This window comes from Hesperophylax consimilis, chromosome 9 (genome assembly GCF_061612785.1).
Source record: "Hesperophylax consimilis isolate HC1 chromosome 9, BYU_Hcon_1.0, whole genome shotgun sequence".
In the NCBI taxonomy this organism is placed as follows: domain Eukaryota; kingdom Metazoa; phylum Arthropoda; class Insecta; order Trichoptera; family Limnephilidae; genus Hesperophylax; species Hesperophylax consimilis.
In genome coordinates this window covers 14,061,141-14,076,785 of record NC_142844.1, presented here as the reverse complement: position 1 = coordinate 14,076,785, position 15,645 = coordinate 14,061,141, and the positions used below count along the sequence as shown (strand labels likewise).

Below are 15,645 nucleotides of genomic sequence, written 5' to 3'. Positions count from 1 at the left end.
CTTACTAGAGTACCTACCTAAGCAACATGAAAATGTCTGATTTGTATTTTAGAACTCTAAAGAAAACTTTAATGCAATGAAATTATAATTTACCGACATTTGCGTTTAGTAAACGATGATCCTCTTTTTTACACTTATAAATACAGGCAGTATACACTAGGTATACAGTGTGCACACTATAGTTAAGTGGCGTTCTCAGAGTAATCTTTTATTGAGTTTCAACTTTCTAGGATTTTATATTTTTACTTCTGCGATACAATCTCCTGCCTGTCCTGACTCATCTCTGCTAGTCTTTGGAATCCACTCTATTGCATAAAGTTGGAAATTTAGAAGTCACGCTCGAGATTACCTCCATTGATACTTCATTAATTGAGAGCATGTCATGTTGATATCGAATAAATCGCCATTTATTTGACCATGATATTAGTAATTAAATCTCCTCTTAATTTATAGTTGTTTTTTTTTGTTCTCATGCTCGTGGATAATATCAACCGGCATTTCAACCTGAGTTTTGCTTGTTTAAATTTTGAAGAAAAAAATATTTTCACTATTTTTATTAAATGGGTCGTTATTTCAAATATCATGATGGAATCGGATGATGTTCAATTATTTTTTTTACTCATTATATATTATTGTTAGTTTTATCGCTTAAGATGATTTCCACGGTCAAGAAAAGTTCCAACGGTTTTGGGACGGGCGAATACAGGCGATTAATACTTTTTTAAAGACATTCAAACAAATTTTCTGCACCGCTCCATTCCATTACCCATGTACAAACATTGTTTTCCTGTGTGATATAGACCGATAAAATTTTTATATTTTACCTTAGTGTAAAGTAAACATCAAACGATGTAATTAGCGAATAGACCAATCTGCGTATTAGATTTCTAAATCAATAGCGTGAAACAAATCTCATTTGCAGTCAAATAGTATAATTGCCTGTACTTTTACCGACTTGTGCAAATACCCATCAATGGAAGTATGTTATTTTACGTGTAGTGCTAATTTTTATTGCACTCAAACCATTTTGAATAAACAAAGCACATTTTTCGAATTCATACTTTGAAATTGAAAACGTGTTTTTCATTCAGACAATTGCAGGTATGTGGATAAAGGTAATAATTCTGTGTTTGGTTGAAACAGACACGTCTTGTTAATCGGCTCTTAAAACGAACCAATTTTTTTATAATGTTACTATTTTATCTGGTTACTGTATATTTGATTTAATATTTGCTACTATTTGTTTCGAATCTACGTTTCGTGTGTTCTGATTTGATCGACTGCATGTGGTTTTTAAAAAAATATTTGAGCGTGTTTTAATTAGTTCTGATTATTCACAACCTACTTACATTATACATTGTATTTCTATAAACACGAAAGTTAACATAAGATACTTGATTATAATCACCGTTAATCGGGCAAATTGAACCTAATTTTATTAATTCATAACTTATCAAATAACATAGCACAATAAGTTTACTTACCTACCAAACCTACTTATTTTGTGAGGTTCTCATTTTCAATATCGTAATAGGTACTAAAACTGTTTATCGGTTTTGTTTTGAATTACTTCCTCTTATCATAAAGTTGAACTAATAGTAGGTACCTATCATAATTATTTATATGTATATTTATTTTAAAGTTTTATTTTATTCATCAGTTTTATTTTATACATATATATATTTTAAAGTTTTATTTATGACTTTATTCGTGAGTTTTATTTCATATATAATATATTTATTTTAAAGTTTTATTCATGACTTTTATATAAATTTATTTTAAAGTTTTATTCATAACTACAGGCGTGAACTAAAGTATTTAACTGCAATAATTGAAAATTCAGAGAGAAATGCTTACTCATTAATATCGTTGCCATCGGTACCTACATATTAAGAATTTCTCTTTATTTTTTTGCATACACAACAATTGTCAACCATTCCTTCGTCTATTCTTATTTTATGTTATAACTTTATTTTCTCAATATAATTTTTTTTCCTACTTAATTATTAGCAATCTGCTACTACCATATAATAAAGAATATAACACTAGAAGTGCCTTCCATACAAATTAAGACCAACCAGCCCAACCTTCCGTCTCACTCACACTCGCCTGAAATCGTAGATCTCCATCACACTTGAATTTGGAAAACACAGTTTTGTGTTGAAATATAGGCCCAAATTGGACCAAATTTGGATCACGAAACACGCCCACAAGGCACATTGTATTATTCGTTATTCAATGACTACTACTAATTTCTTAATCACGTCTATTAATTACTTTTAATGTTAACTAAGTAAGTTTCTAATTGTGACTTAGATAGACTGGGTCCAGATGAACAGTCCGAAGATGGCTATATTTAGCTAACCAACACCTCTGCCATAGGTCACTTAAGATCTTCGCGACGTTTGGTGACTTACTCTGTTTTGATACCCGTGTTCACGGGGAGTGATCTGCCCCCCTACTGCGTGGCGAGCCGGATTGAAAGGGCTCGGTTGAGGGAGGTCTTTTGAGATCACCGGCCGGACTCTCTCGACCCATAGCCATGCACTGCAGTTGAAGAAATGGATTCATACATCCGTCACACTGATCCCCAGATTCTTACCCACCCCTCATACACTTTTCCTTCCTCTCCTTCCTTTCCTCAAAAAGACCCTCCACACAGCATATGGGCCTTAAGGCGATGCACGACGTCGTGTAATATTTTAAATTGAGCCGCTATCAATAACAACCCCTACGTAGATGGCGATAAGGTTTAAATTCCCGCTTAAAACCATCCGCCTGTTTTGATTTATGCAGGAAAAAAACATGGCCAAAAAGTACCTTTTATTTTATTTTGTGGATGTTCAGGCATAAATACTTAATTTTTTTTCGATCATATTATAAATAACTTAATTTGCCACATTATACAATAAAATCATAACCAAAAATGGGTTCGTAAGTAGGAGATTTTGAACTTTAAAGCAGTTTTCATAGGCCTTTACATTATTTTTTTCTGGGCTTATAAAAAGACTTATCAAAAAATACTCGATTATTTCAAAAGGCAAGTTGTATTCTACTCGCAGTATTTAATTAAAGCCTCTGAAACATTTCTAGGCGACCAAATTTTCAAACCAAAACACATGATTTTACATTACTACGTAGTGCATCACCTTATGGAAAATATTTTTTCTCAGGGTCTCCTGTGTAGAGCAAAAGGAAAAAAAATATTACCGTATGAAATTTATATACTCTCAGATATTGAATGTCTTCTCGTGTGTTATCTGATACATAGCCGTACACCTAGTACAGTTTCTTTGTAGGCAGATGAACAATGGAGAAGTAATGTGATTTGTTTCGCTTTTAATAAATTGCTGATGCTAAAATGTCAAATGATGCATATTGTAAGTCTTCTTTATATTCAGTGCGAGTTGTGAATTGAAAGCAATAAATATATTGCATGTTCGATGTTGTTTCTTTTCATTGATTTTCGATACACCTTATAATATTACAATAATTGCTATAGTTATAGTGTTATAGTGTATTGTTATAGTCGAATAAGTTACTACTCTTTTGTTTACAAGTTGATTTTCTTGCCTTTGTGAATGTTTTCATTGAATGAACTTTGAGACAAGTACCTTTTGTTACACTTAACTTACCAATTTATCATTGTTATTCTACACATTTCAATGTTCTAGCAAAATAATGAAATTTCAATATTTGTTTTTCAGTATTAAAATAAAACTCATTCATTTGTTTTACGTTTAACGGTAAATTCTCACTCTCAGAAACGCCATTGTGAGACAAAACATTCAAATAACCATATGGTCATTAATAATAATTTTATTAATGCGTATTTTCCCTAATTAACCGCCTTTGCGAGTGTGACTAATAATTTAATGAATGTCAATAATGGTCCTGCCACTCTGAGTTCCGTTTCTTTATGCTGTTGTTGTAAGCATAAAATAAAGAATTTATTATTATTATATTCTTTATTCTTTACTTGTAACCCTCTCCCCCCATATACTCATCCGCATCACACTTACCCCAATTGGTAATTCCGTAGTCCCAGTGGTTCAGATTAACAGGGACCAGTGGCTCGTGTTCGATATTCACATTAAAACAATGAATCCTTTGCTTTGAAATAACCAAAGTTATTCTAAGTATTTGGTTGGTTGTCTTTTTGTAGTTGTTCGTTTATAATTATTCCGTTTGTCGCAGTCATAGCCAGTCACAGACGTGTGCGGATCGACTCAAACACAATTCCACATGCTTTTTAATTTAGGAAGTAACTTTTTACACCTGTTCTATAATTTATATTCATCTAACTGTTTGTATTTAATTCGAGCTGTGTTTTTTCTTTGTTTTTTTTTACAATATTGTTACCATGGTTTCCAAATAGTGATGGAACATTCAACTTGGACAAGGTTTCCTGTCACAATGCCAAAGTTGTCCACAAATATCTTCAAGATAATGCAAATTCCGACGCTCCCATGGCCTGAAAATATGAACGCTATCTACTGTTGATTGTGAAGAAAGAATTGAACAAAAAAAGATAACGCATGCAAGTATTGCATCACAACCAAGATATTATACAAATCAGCTGCAAAATTTTTGCACGTAGAAAAATGAATAATTGCTTATTTATTAAGAATCTCTTCAAATTATTGGTAATTCGGTAAAAATTGGAATTCAGGCCCTTAACGATTGCATTTATAGCTTTCCTGATAATCTTTTAGTAAAATACAAGGAAAAAAATGAGTATTGCTGAGTTATTAAGAATCGATTTAAATTATTCGTAATCCAGTAAAAAACGGTATTGCAGGTCTTTAGCGATTGAATCGAAAGGTTATACACGAATATATTATCATGATGTCGGAACACGTGTTAATAAAAATCTATATAATATTTTCGCATTTCGTCATTATATATTATCAAGGCAGATGCAGGTGCACGAACACGTGTTCCAAAATATTAGGAATTTACACAAAGTTTATCAGGAAACGGCCTGCGATCTCGCTTTTAACTGGATTACCAAAAATTTGAACAGATTCTTAATAAATTAGCAATACTCATTGTTCTCTGTGTATGCTTACTAGAATCAAATTGCTTCATAATAACAAAGGGATGTCCACCGAATACTAGATACATATCAGTCATTCATGTATTTACATGTCATTAAAGTTAGAAAACTAAAAAAATAAATCGTTCGAGTTTAATAATCTGCACTTGTACACGTCTGTACAAGGCTTAGTTCAAGTTGAAGTCCCACGGCATGGCACCGGAATCAGCAACAAACAACTGGTCGGTATCATTTAATTTATCGTCATTCTTGCTCCCCCATTTGTTAGCGCGATACCTACTGAGCACAGTGGAAAGTTCGGTTAAAAGTTGCCCCTTGCACTCGAATAGTGCAGTGTTTGCGGAACCCCCGAATTGACGTTGCGCCAAAGTCGTTGAAAATAGTGATTGATTGCTATGTTCTTGAATCTTCTTTACTTACTGCTGTACTGTGTGTAAACGATTCATTATAAATACATTTTTCTCACGTCTTCAATAATTGCAAAATCACTTTGTGGCGTCATTTTAATTTCAATTAAATGTAATACTTAAGTAAAGGATCACCTTAGATGTGTGAATAATATTTTTTATTTTGAATTTGGCAACCACATTTTGGAAAAAAAATCTTTTGATATAGAAAAGGGTTAATTTTACATACAAATACATTGGTTTAAAATTAGATAACTTTGAAATTTTTGAAGATAGAATCGGTGTAAATATTCAATTAAATGTTATTAATAACCAAACATATATATTTTTAAATAGCCATCTTTCAAATTTATTTTAACATATATAATTGTTTTAATAACAATTTATTTATTGTTACTAATGTATCTTTTTGTTTTTAACTCCTTGACTATATTGTTTTCATTTATAAAGTTTTTGATGTATTCATAAATGTGTTTTTTATAAAAGTTTTTTTTTATTTACATATTTTTTATTTTTTATTTATTTATTAACATTCAAACCTGCTAAACTACTTATGTAGTTTGTCAGCAGGTACATAATGACAACATTTTTGCAATAACATGGTACAATTGTAAAACAGTATGTAGGTATGTATAATGTTGATGATAAATAAAATTAACAATAAATGACAAGTTGGTTAAATTACAGAATTGTATAAATATAAATATGTAAGAAGCAGTATAAGCCTCATATAACAAAAACAAGCACAAATGAATTTAATATGAACAAATGAATATAATCAACAAGTACTTCTATGGTTTTAATATACATAAGGTAATACAAATTTATAACTATTTTCCATTTCCCTAGAATGAGAATTCCAATTGGGAAAACAAAGTCTTCGGTAGTGCATCAATATAAATCCTCAGTATCTAATAGCCATTTCCTTAGATTATATTTGACTTTGGCTGTAAAGTAGATTCTATAATTACCTATTTTATGATACTTTAATTTATTTTATAAAATTGATTTAAAAAAAATAATAACTACTTAATCACCGCTCAAATTTTATATTGTTTTAGATTATAATTTGTCTATACTTGTTGTCTATTCTCAATTTGATTATTTTCATTATTTATCCTGACGAAGAAACCATTGTTTTTTTTGATTAAATAGTTGTGAATACAAAATTATTTAAATTATTCTCAACTTATTCTCGGTTGCTTCATCCGCAGTTTGGCTGAAGCCTCGGTTTAGCCAAAACTTTGTATGTGTGTATTTAATGAAGCTATGTTATAGTGAGGATGTGTTTTTCGCTAAACCACGTCTTTAGTTATAGGTAGGTACTAAACATGAAATAATCTTGTCTTTGGCTAATCTTACCCTACCTTATCTTTCATCTTGTAACTTAGCTTACGTAGCTAAAGCTTATTAGAAGCTGAAAAGCGATTGGTATATTTAAAATTGCTTATATAATAATTATATTAGCTAAGGATGATCGGATGACCTTTTGCTTACGGAATCGTAGCAATAACAACAGTTTGACGTCGTAGTTTATTTATGTGTACATTGTTTTACATTGCCGGATTTTTATTTAAATATAATATTCTTCCGTCAAACTCACACCATCTCGCTTGTGTGCGTTGTAATCTGCGAACAATATTATGGCTTGAAAGTGCTTCACCATACTAAACCCATGCCTTCACGCGTGTAAATCCTGCATTACTACATTGGCTCTAGTTCACGCTGGGTGCTGATTGATTAAACTCCAACCTGCTTGCCGCCCTTGGAACAATTTCTACAAGTTCTTCATAAAAATCAGTGCCCACTGGTTTATCAGTCGCAAAGCTCCTGGGGTCTAAGCTTTTAGTATATTTTTCAAGAATTCATAATATATTTTTCGATTTTTTAATTTTGTCAAGTTTATTTGACGACCTCCTTTTTTAATTTTAATTTTATTTTATTTAATAACTAGCTGACGTGTAACAGGCGTTGCTCGGGGTTGTGAATGATTTAGAGTAAAGTTATGAGGTTGTGAATTCTAGTGAATATTATATGTAAATATACTATGCATGTATTATATATGAAAACCTTTCGAAATAAATTCTCCAAATGATCGTGAAAACCCTATCAAAATCTGTTGCGTAGTTTTGAGTAACTACGCGCACAACAGACAGACGCGTATAGCGATTTTATTTTATACTATTTACAGATATTATCATTGTTTGATAGTAAAAAGTTTGTTCATAAACAAGTTATGCTGTACAGTTATTATTTTTATAAGTCTGTATGCTAGTCCCTACGAGAGGTACGCGATGTCATCGTTCTAGTATTTTGTCTTTTTCGTTTTTGTACAATACGTGTGAGAAAAACAGTACGATCGTGGTTGACGTACGTACGAGCTCTCGCTATGACTAGTAAAAGTGGCTTCACCACAGTTTGATAATATCTTCGGAAGGCGAAAAAGCTGTCGCGTGTGATAATAATTTCATACCAAACTGATTTATAAATAAATCTTTATTTTTAAATTGAATTATAGTAACATTATTGAATATAAAAGCAACTTTAAATTATTAAAGTCCATAGTACCTTTTACGTTCTCACAGAATTCCTCTCAGGTGGAAAATTGTCTTTTGATATCCGCTGTCTTCAAGATACGGCGAATAAACATAATGCCCCGATTTTCAATAGACAATAGCCATTTCGCAATAAAATAGATTGGAATTCGTAGAATTCTGCAAAACTAGTTTCGTTTTGAAATATAAATTTGATCGCTGTAATGTCTTGTCATTTGGATCAATGTATGTTTTTATGCGTATTTTATGCCAGTCATATTTCAAATACATTTCATTTGGAATAAAATGTCGGTCTTTTTGTAAGTAAATAGTCGTTATATCGAAAATTCTGGGTAGTGTAATAGAGCGGCTTTAAACTGTAATAATACAGGGACTCAATTCTCCAATGGCGATCTTGAGTTATCCCTTATTCTGGAAAAATTACCCATCGTCTCGACGAACTTTGTCGAATGTTTCATTTATACGTATTTGCAGCCCATTATCTATGTTTCTGACGTTTTTGAAGTTTCTATGGTGTGAATTTGAAATGTCAATAACAAAACGTCATTTTTGTACTCACTTTAGTTTTGACATCTAGAGCTGAATAACGGGATGGGGGTGTTATAACGGTGACACAATGACCACAATGCAAAGTCATGTGTTGACTGTTAGTAGAACACATCTTGGCCTTTGAAATAATCGAGTGTTTTTTGATAGGTCTTTTTTATTTATTTTTTTATTTTTTTTTATTTATGTGACACCTCACAAGAGTTTCCCTGCCTGTGCAGTGTACAGACAGGGGAACTATGTCACCACCCGGTTGGGCTGTAGGAAGGGATTTGTTAATGCGGGCCTTGAAGAGGCTCGGATTATAGGAGGGAGAAAAAACAGATGCCGGTAGCTCGTTCCACATACGAGCCGACTTACACAAAACGAGTACGAGTCGTAAAAACGGCCCGTTCTCATGAAGCCAACGTCAACCGTAAACGGGTGTTCAGTTCGTGTCCGTCGAGTTTCGCGCACGTGCACCGGTGCATCAGGAATCAATGTTGCTAGCTCCTTGGAGCAGGCTCCATTGAAATACCTGTAGAACAGACACAGCATGCCTACATTGCGTCTATGCATTAGAGAAGGCAATCGGTCTGTTAACAACGGGTTGTCAATCAGACGGATCGCTCTCCTTTGCACAGATTCAAGCAGGTTTATCAAGTATTTTGGGGCACCAGCCCAAAGGTGGCTCCCAAATTCAATAGTTGGGCGGACTTGAGACTTGTACAGGGTCAGCAGCTGGTCACTGTTGAAGAATCTCCTAGCCCTGTACAAGACGCCCAACTTTTTGGAGGCCTGATTTACTCGTGCTTCTATGGATCCCCGATACTTGAGCTGGTCTGATATAGTAACTCCAAGCATTTCAATGGAGTCTTTATTGGGGAGAGTGCTCCCATCAAATTGCACCAGACAGTCATTGATCTCCCTCTTTGCCGAAATCAGACACGCTTGGGTTTTTGAGACGTTGAAACTGACCAGGTTGGCCTTACCCCAGGCACGAACCATCTCGAGGTGGTGGTCAATTTTTTGCTTCAAAACTTCCCGAGCTGTTCGGACATCATAGGTGGAAGGGGGCTTGTCAAAAAGATAACCCTCGTGAACGGTGCTGTCATCAGCGTAGCAGTGAATTGGTGCACATTCAACGAGATCGTTGATGTGCAATAAAAACAGCGTCGGAGACAGCACAGATCCTTGTGGCACCCCCGCATTGATTTGGTGCGGTGAGGAAGAAGAGCCGTCAACCACGGTTTGAATTTTAATTCCCCTCAGAAAGTCTGCAATCCAACTATGCAGGGTTGGGTGGATCCCATACGATGGTAACTTCCCGATAAGCGCCCGGTGCCAGACTCTGTCAAAGGCTTTGGAGATATCCAACCCAACGGTTTGAGTTTCACCAAAACGTTCCATGTACCGCCCCCAAATATGCGTCACATATCCGAGTAGATTGCCACACGATCGGTTTCGACGAAATCCATATTGTCGATCGCTTAGGATATTGTTATTCTCGAGATATGTGAGCAATTTGTTGTTAACCACCCTTTCTAATACCTTCGAGAGTATGGAAGTGATGGCTATGGGGCGGTAGTTAGAAGGGTCGGAGCGGTCCCCCTTTTTTGGGATTGGGTGGACGATTGCCTTTTTCCAAAGATCTGGCACCTTTCCACCTTTGAGAGAGAGCCTAAATAATTTCGCGAGCACTGGAGTCATTTCTGCAGAACACCTCTTGAGGACCAAGGCAGGTATTCCGTCCGGCCCACTGGCTTTGTCGACTTTCAGCTCGTTCAAGACTCGGAGAACCTCTCTGTTCCTCTATTTATAAGCCAAGAAAAAAATGTATCAGGCCTATAAAAACCGCTTTAAAATTCAAAATTTCCCACTTATGAACCCATTTTCGTTTATGGTTTTTATAGCATAATGTGGTAAATTAAGTTCTTTATAAAAACCAATAATAAAAAAAAGGCACTTTTTGCTATGTTTTTTTCTTGCTTATATCAAAACAGGCGGATGGTGTTAAGCGGGAATTTAAAACTTATCGCCATCTACATAAGGTGTGTTATTGTTAGCGGCTGGATTCAAAATGTTAAACGGCGTAGGCCTTATGCCTAAAATTCCTGACGAAGCTTTCGTCTCTCAAATTAACGAAAAAATCGACCCACTGGGGAAAATTCTTGTTTTCTCAAAGCAGCTGCTTCAGATTGCTCTATTCTATTGCAGCTAACATCGCCGGTAAGTCAGCCATTATGCGGAACCTTAAAACAACTTTGTAAAAATATACGATGTTTGTCTAAGAGCACGCGGGAAACGATCTTAGTTTACGACAGACTAGATTTTGACAGTGGTCGAAGACAAATCGTTGGCGGCTGATTCGACTCCCTCGCTGTTCGGTGGAATGACGTCTGTCGTCTTGGTATACGCCTTCGACGAGACTCGAGAATAGAAAAGTTGACCTATGTATGTTCTTTCGACGGCGATTGCGAGCGGCCTGGATTGGAGAATTGGTCCTCTGGTCCTTTCCTGGCAATCTTATTTCGCTGATACCAGCTGTTGTTTTACATCCTTCTCTGAACTATGTCAACTGAGAGAGAATTATTTAAAAAATAAAAGAAAGATATTCATACAGTAGGTAGTACTAGCTGTCGGTAAGTCAACAGCGTTGCTCGGGCACAGTGTGTTTAGCTAATTCACTGTAGACGGTTAACTTCCTCTTGTTTTGAAGGTCTCGGAATAAAACTGTTTATTTGTATACAAATCAAATCAGCACGGTGTCCGCTACAGACACTATTTTTTTTATATAAATAGATAGATAATTTAACATTTATTTACAACGCCAAAAACACTTTGTTCCTGTTTAATGCGCCTTTTATTTTGCCACTGCTATTGTATCGCATCTTAGTAACGGAACACTTCTACAGTCAGCGATGCCGATTTCACCGTGTATTCTAGATTACTATACTAAGGATGGATTGTTTCAATATAATTTCTTTGAAAATGGGGAATTTGAAATTTATTTTAATTCTTCTGCCTTACAGACATTGCATATAATTCTATTTTATTGGCCCATTTCTCAACATGCGTTTTCAATCCAGTCCAGTCAAAAGGTTTGCTCAACCTTGGTCTAGTTAGCAACTTCTGACATTGCTGACTATGATTTATTGTACCCTTCACCTTTCATCGTGGTTTGCACACTATTATACAATCCTCCTCTTACTCATAATCGCGGTATAAATAATTCCTTTAAATTTAATTCTAGTGGTACGTTAGAGACTGGCAGCCTTACAAATAAACGAGTTTTAAATTTTAAATATCTGATAAACAACCATTTTTGTATGGTAATGTTTAAATTTATCAGTTGTGTAAAATTTAAAAAAGAACATTTATTGGTAAGGCTGCAAATATTTATTCAATATGTATGCATTTCGTTATTCGTCACTTCGTGTATTATCTACGCTTACGGCCGCTGTTCCCAATCCTAATAATCAAATTCTAAGCGAATCACCACTGCACTACGTAATTCCAACACACAATAATTGCTTAAGCAAGCCGCTCAGTCTAAGCCAGCCGGACAGCTGGATTAGCTATTTAAGCAATATGTAAGGAAAAAGCTAGTTACAAAAAGTGTCGACAGAGTGAAAAAATACCGCGAATCAATGATCAAATGTCACTCTGACAATCGACAGTCGCGCTCCTTTCAGTTTTTTGTGTTGCATTTGTCATTATCGTTTTAAAATGGATAGAGAAGTTTTAGACATTTTAGATATACTAGATATTGCGGAATGGGCCGAAGTAATTGATGAAAACATCGGGTTATACAGGCGGCGACAGGGTGTGGATGTCAATTACATCGAACTATTTATTTATTTATTAATTTACGGACAATATGTCCATTAAAACCATAATATTGACACGAATAAGAAAACATAGATGACAGTGAATGGAGAGTACATGTATGTGAAGGGCAAAGACAATGTAAAATAGAAAAAGTACATATAGAAAATAACTACAAATGAATTAAATGACAAAGAATTTTTTGACCGTTTTCGTATGACGAAAACGTGTTTTTTTTATATTTTGAACCTAATTGAGGAGAATTTAATTTTATTTACGCAAGTGTCATTTTTGCGATGAATGTGCGAAATATTTTGCCCTTACCTCATGTCAGATCTGAAAACCTTTCTATTCTATCAATTTAATGTTATTCTTCGCACGCTTTGCTTTGATCTCCATTTTAAGGTTTGTTTGGGTTTGTTTTGCTGTCGCACGGAGAAAAAACTTACGTCGATCTGCCAAATCAAATGGGAAGTCCCGATTGTGGCATCACGTTCAAGTTGTCACTTTATTTTTAATATATTATATACGTTAGTTTAAAAAATAGGAAATCCCAGTTTATGAATAACGGTATTTAAAAGAAGTAATGTGTATTAATAAGAGCTACAATAATTAACTCTTTCATATTAACTTAACATAGAAAGTTTTTAATTTGATGTCATTTTATTGTCTATGGTAATGTGCGGTAGTGTGTGGGGCTACTTAAGATTTTCAAAGATAAAATGATTGGGAACAACGCAAATCGAACGTTCCCTACAAAATGCTTAAAAATCGCTTGGCTGAGCAAAAACAAAGATTTGAACTTAGATAACGATTAAAAAGTTGGGAACAGCGGCCGTTAGTATATTATATTTGTTTTAAATAATGATTTCTTCTCAGTGAACGGGGGACAAAACTAAAATGATCTGATCAGAATTGCGTAACTAGTATTTAAATTATTTGTTCTTTCCCAAATACACGAACTCATCCACCTGCTCCAATTATTCATCATTCACAACTATATTGCGCACTGTTTTCGTTATCTCTCACTTTCAAACACCATGACTTTAGACTTACTTACATTCATCATGAACTCATTCTTCAAACTTATTTCTTTCGTCCTAGACACCAGAGATTGTAGCTCTTTCATACTGTTAGCAATCATCGCCGTATCATCAGCATACAACAGGTAACACACTTTCAGATTACTCAAATTCGAGCCCAATCCCACCTCATTTAATTCTTGCATACAATTTTCCGAACACTATTTTTGATGTCAAATCGCCTCGTAAAACAATCGTTATCAAAAAACCATTATTGTATGGTAATGTTTAAATTTATAAATTGTTTAAAATTAAAAAAAAATAGATTAAGGCTGCAAATATTTATTCAGAAGATATGCATTTCGTTACGTGTATTTATCTACGCTTAGTATATTTTATTATGTTTTTGATAGTGATTTCTTGTCAGTTAAGGGAGTACATATCGAGGGGTAATGATCTGATCAAAATTTCGTAATAATTTATTTATATCACTGAGTTAATAAAATATGCGTTATTGCCAACGACACGCCACCTACAAATTAATAATGATACGGAATACTTCCGTATGATTGAATAAAATGAATAGTCATTGAATTGTAATGAAATTTCATGGTTACAGTCATTAACCATGAAATTTCATTATGCATAGTTTGTACTCAGCGACCACTCTTGATTAAACTTATACATGTCTGTAGATATTATATTTTGTATATTAATATATTCTTGATATAATACTTTGTATTCAACGAACACTCTTGATCTATCTAAACTAAATCTGATGTATTATTCAAATACTTAGAGGCTCGACATTTTCATTTTTTTCTGAGGAAACATAATATTGTTATCCTAATAAAAACAAAGGTATTGTTTGCTGTGTTGAATATGAAATTGGACAGAGAAAATGCAAAATAAATCTTTACATCCCCTAAGAAGCTATTATAATTCCCTTAACTTCCCTAGGCTTCCCTAAACGTAGGATATGGGTTTTTTCACAATACATGAAAATAATATTTTAAAATTAGCATAGGAGACAAAGCAGATGTAAAGCCACATACCTACCTCAGTCTTCGCATATTCTCTAGATGCGTTGCTTAATTCACACATCTTTTTTCACGTCTGTTATCATAATTCTTCATTATAGCACCCGCTAAACAACCAAAGCAGTTTGTCAACAATTATATGAATAGTAAATTTATTGCGGTGCTTTTATGAAAAATTACCTCAAAAGTGCTTTACACTGAATAAAAAAATACTATAAAAACCTATATTATAACCATCTTCAAGTGTCGTATTCGCGTTGGAGTTTGGCGACCAGCAAACGATTCACATGGCCGACAGTATTTTGTGTGGTTGCGTTTATATTATTGGGCCGTTTTTCGCTTCCTCCTTGCCGACATTTCAGACATCCTTGCAATGTCCACCTTTAAGCAAGTCCCTTCTAGCAAATAGTTATGACATGTCCAACTGCTGTCATTTCCCCTACAATCGATGGCAGTATGTTACACTAGCGCTTCTTAGCGGCACGAGTTGTGAGGTTTTATTTTATTTATTATATTTTAACGGATTTTATGCATGATTATGCCATGCTACACTAGCATCTCTAGTGGATAGAGTTGTCAGACAATTTACTGCACAATATTTTACTGGTATTGGACATTCTATTAATATTCTAGGGTGTTTGCTTTTAGTCACTGCGACAAGTTTCATGCTCTTGGCATGGTGAACCATATCCGCTTTTTCTTTCGGCAACGCCACATATTTTTAATTTACATCTGCCTAGTGTTTACACCGCCAACTGTCGGAATTTCATTGGAATTTTGATCACCAATAAACAAATACCAAGCTGTCAATTGAATTTGAAGAAATTGAAATTATAAAGTGAAAAAAATTAAAATCATTTACTTTTTCTTTATTTGATGCGCGTAATAGTTATTTCCTTGAATGATTTAAAGTTTTTTTAAGATTTTGGGTAAAAATACTTATTTTCACCATTGATTTTGTTTTGTCGGAATGACGAAAATTAACATTTTCTAAATTTGGAATAAGGGTCGTTTTAACTACTCTTGTCTACAAAAAAATATATATAAATATCTTCCCGATGTTTTTACAATTTGTATTAATTATTTCGCTACGCATATTTAACTCTAAATACTAGTCATACTAGTCCTAGCATACTAGTCCCTAAAACAGACAGCGAGAGGCAATGACACCTATTTTACCTGCATATTGGAGCCAATGACTTGCTCCAA

The 15,645-nt window shown here is 34.1% G+C and overlaps 1 protein-coding gene across 10 annotated transcripts in view; it reads left to right on the top strand.

Moving 5' to 3' along the window:
* Nucleotides 1–15,645, top strand: part of LOC149420950 (uncharacterized) — a 496,980-nt gene that overhangs the window by 241,496 nt on the left and 239,839 nt on the right. The window lies entirely within an intron of this gene.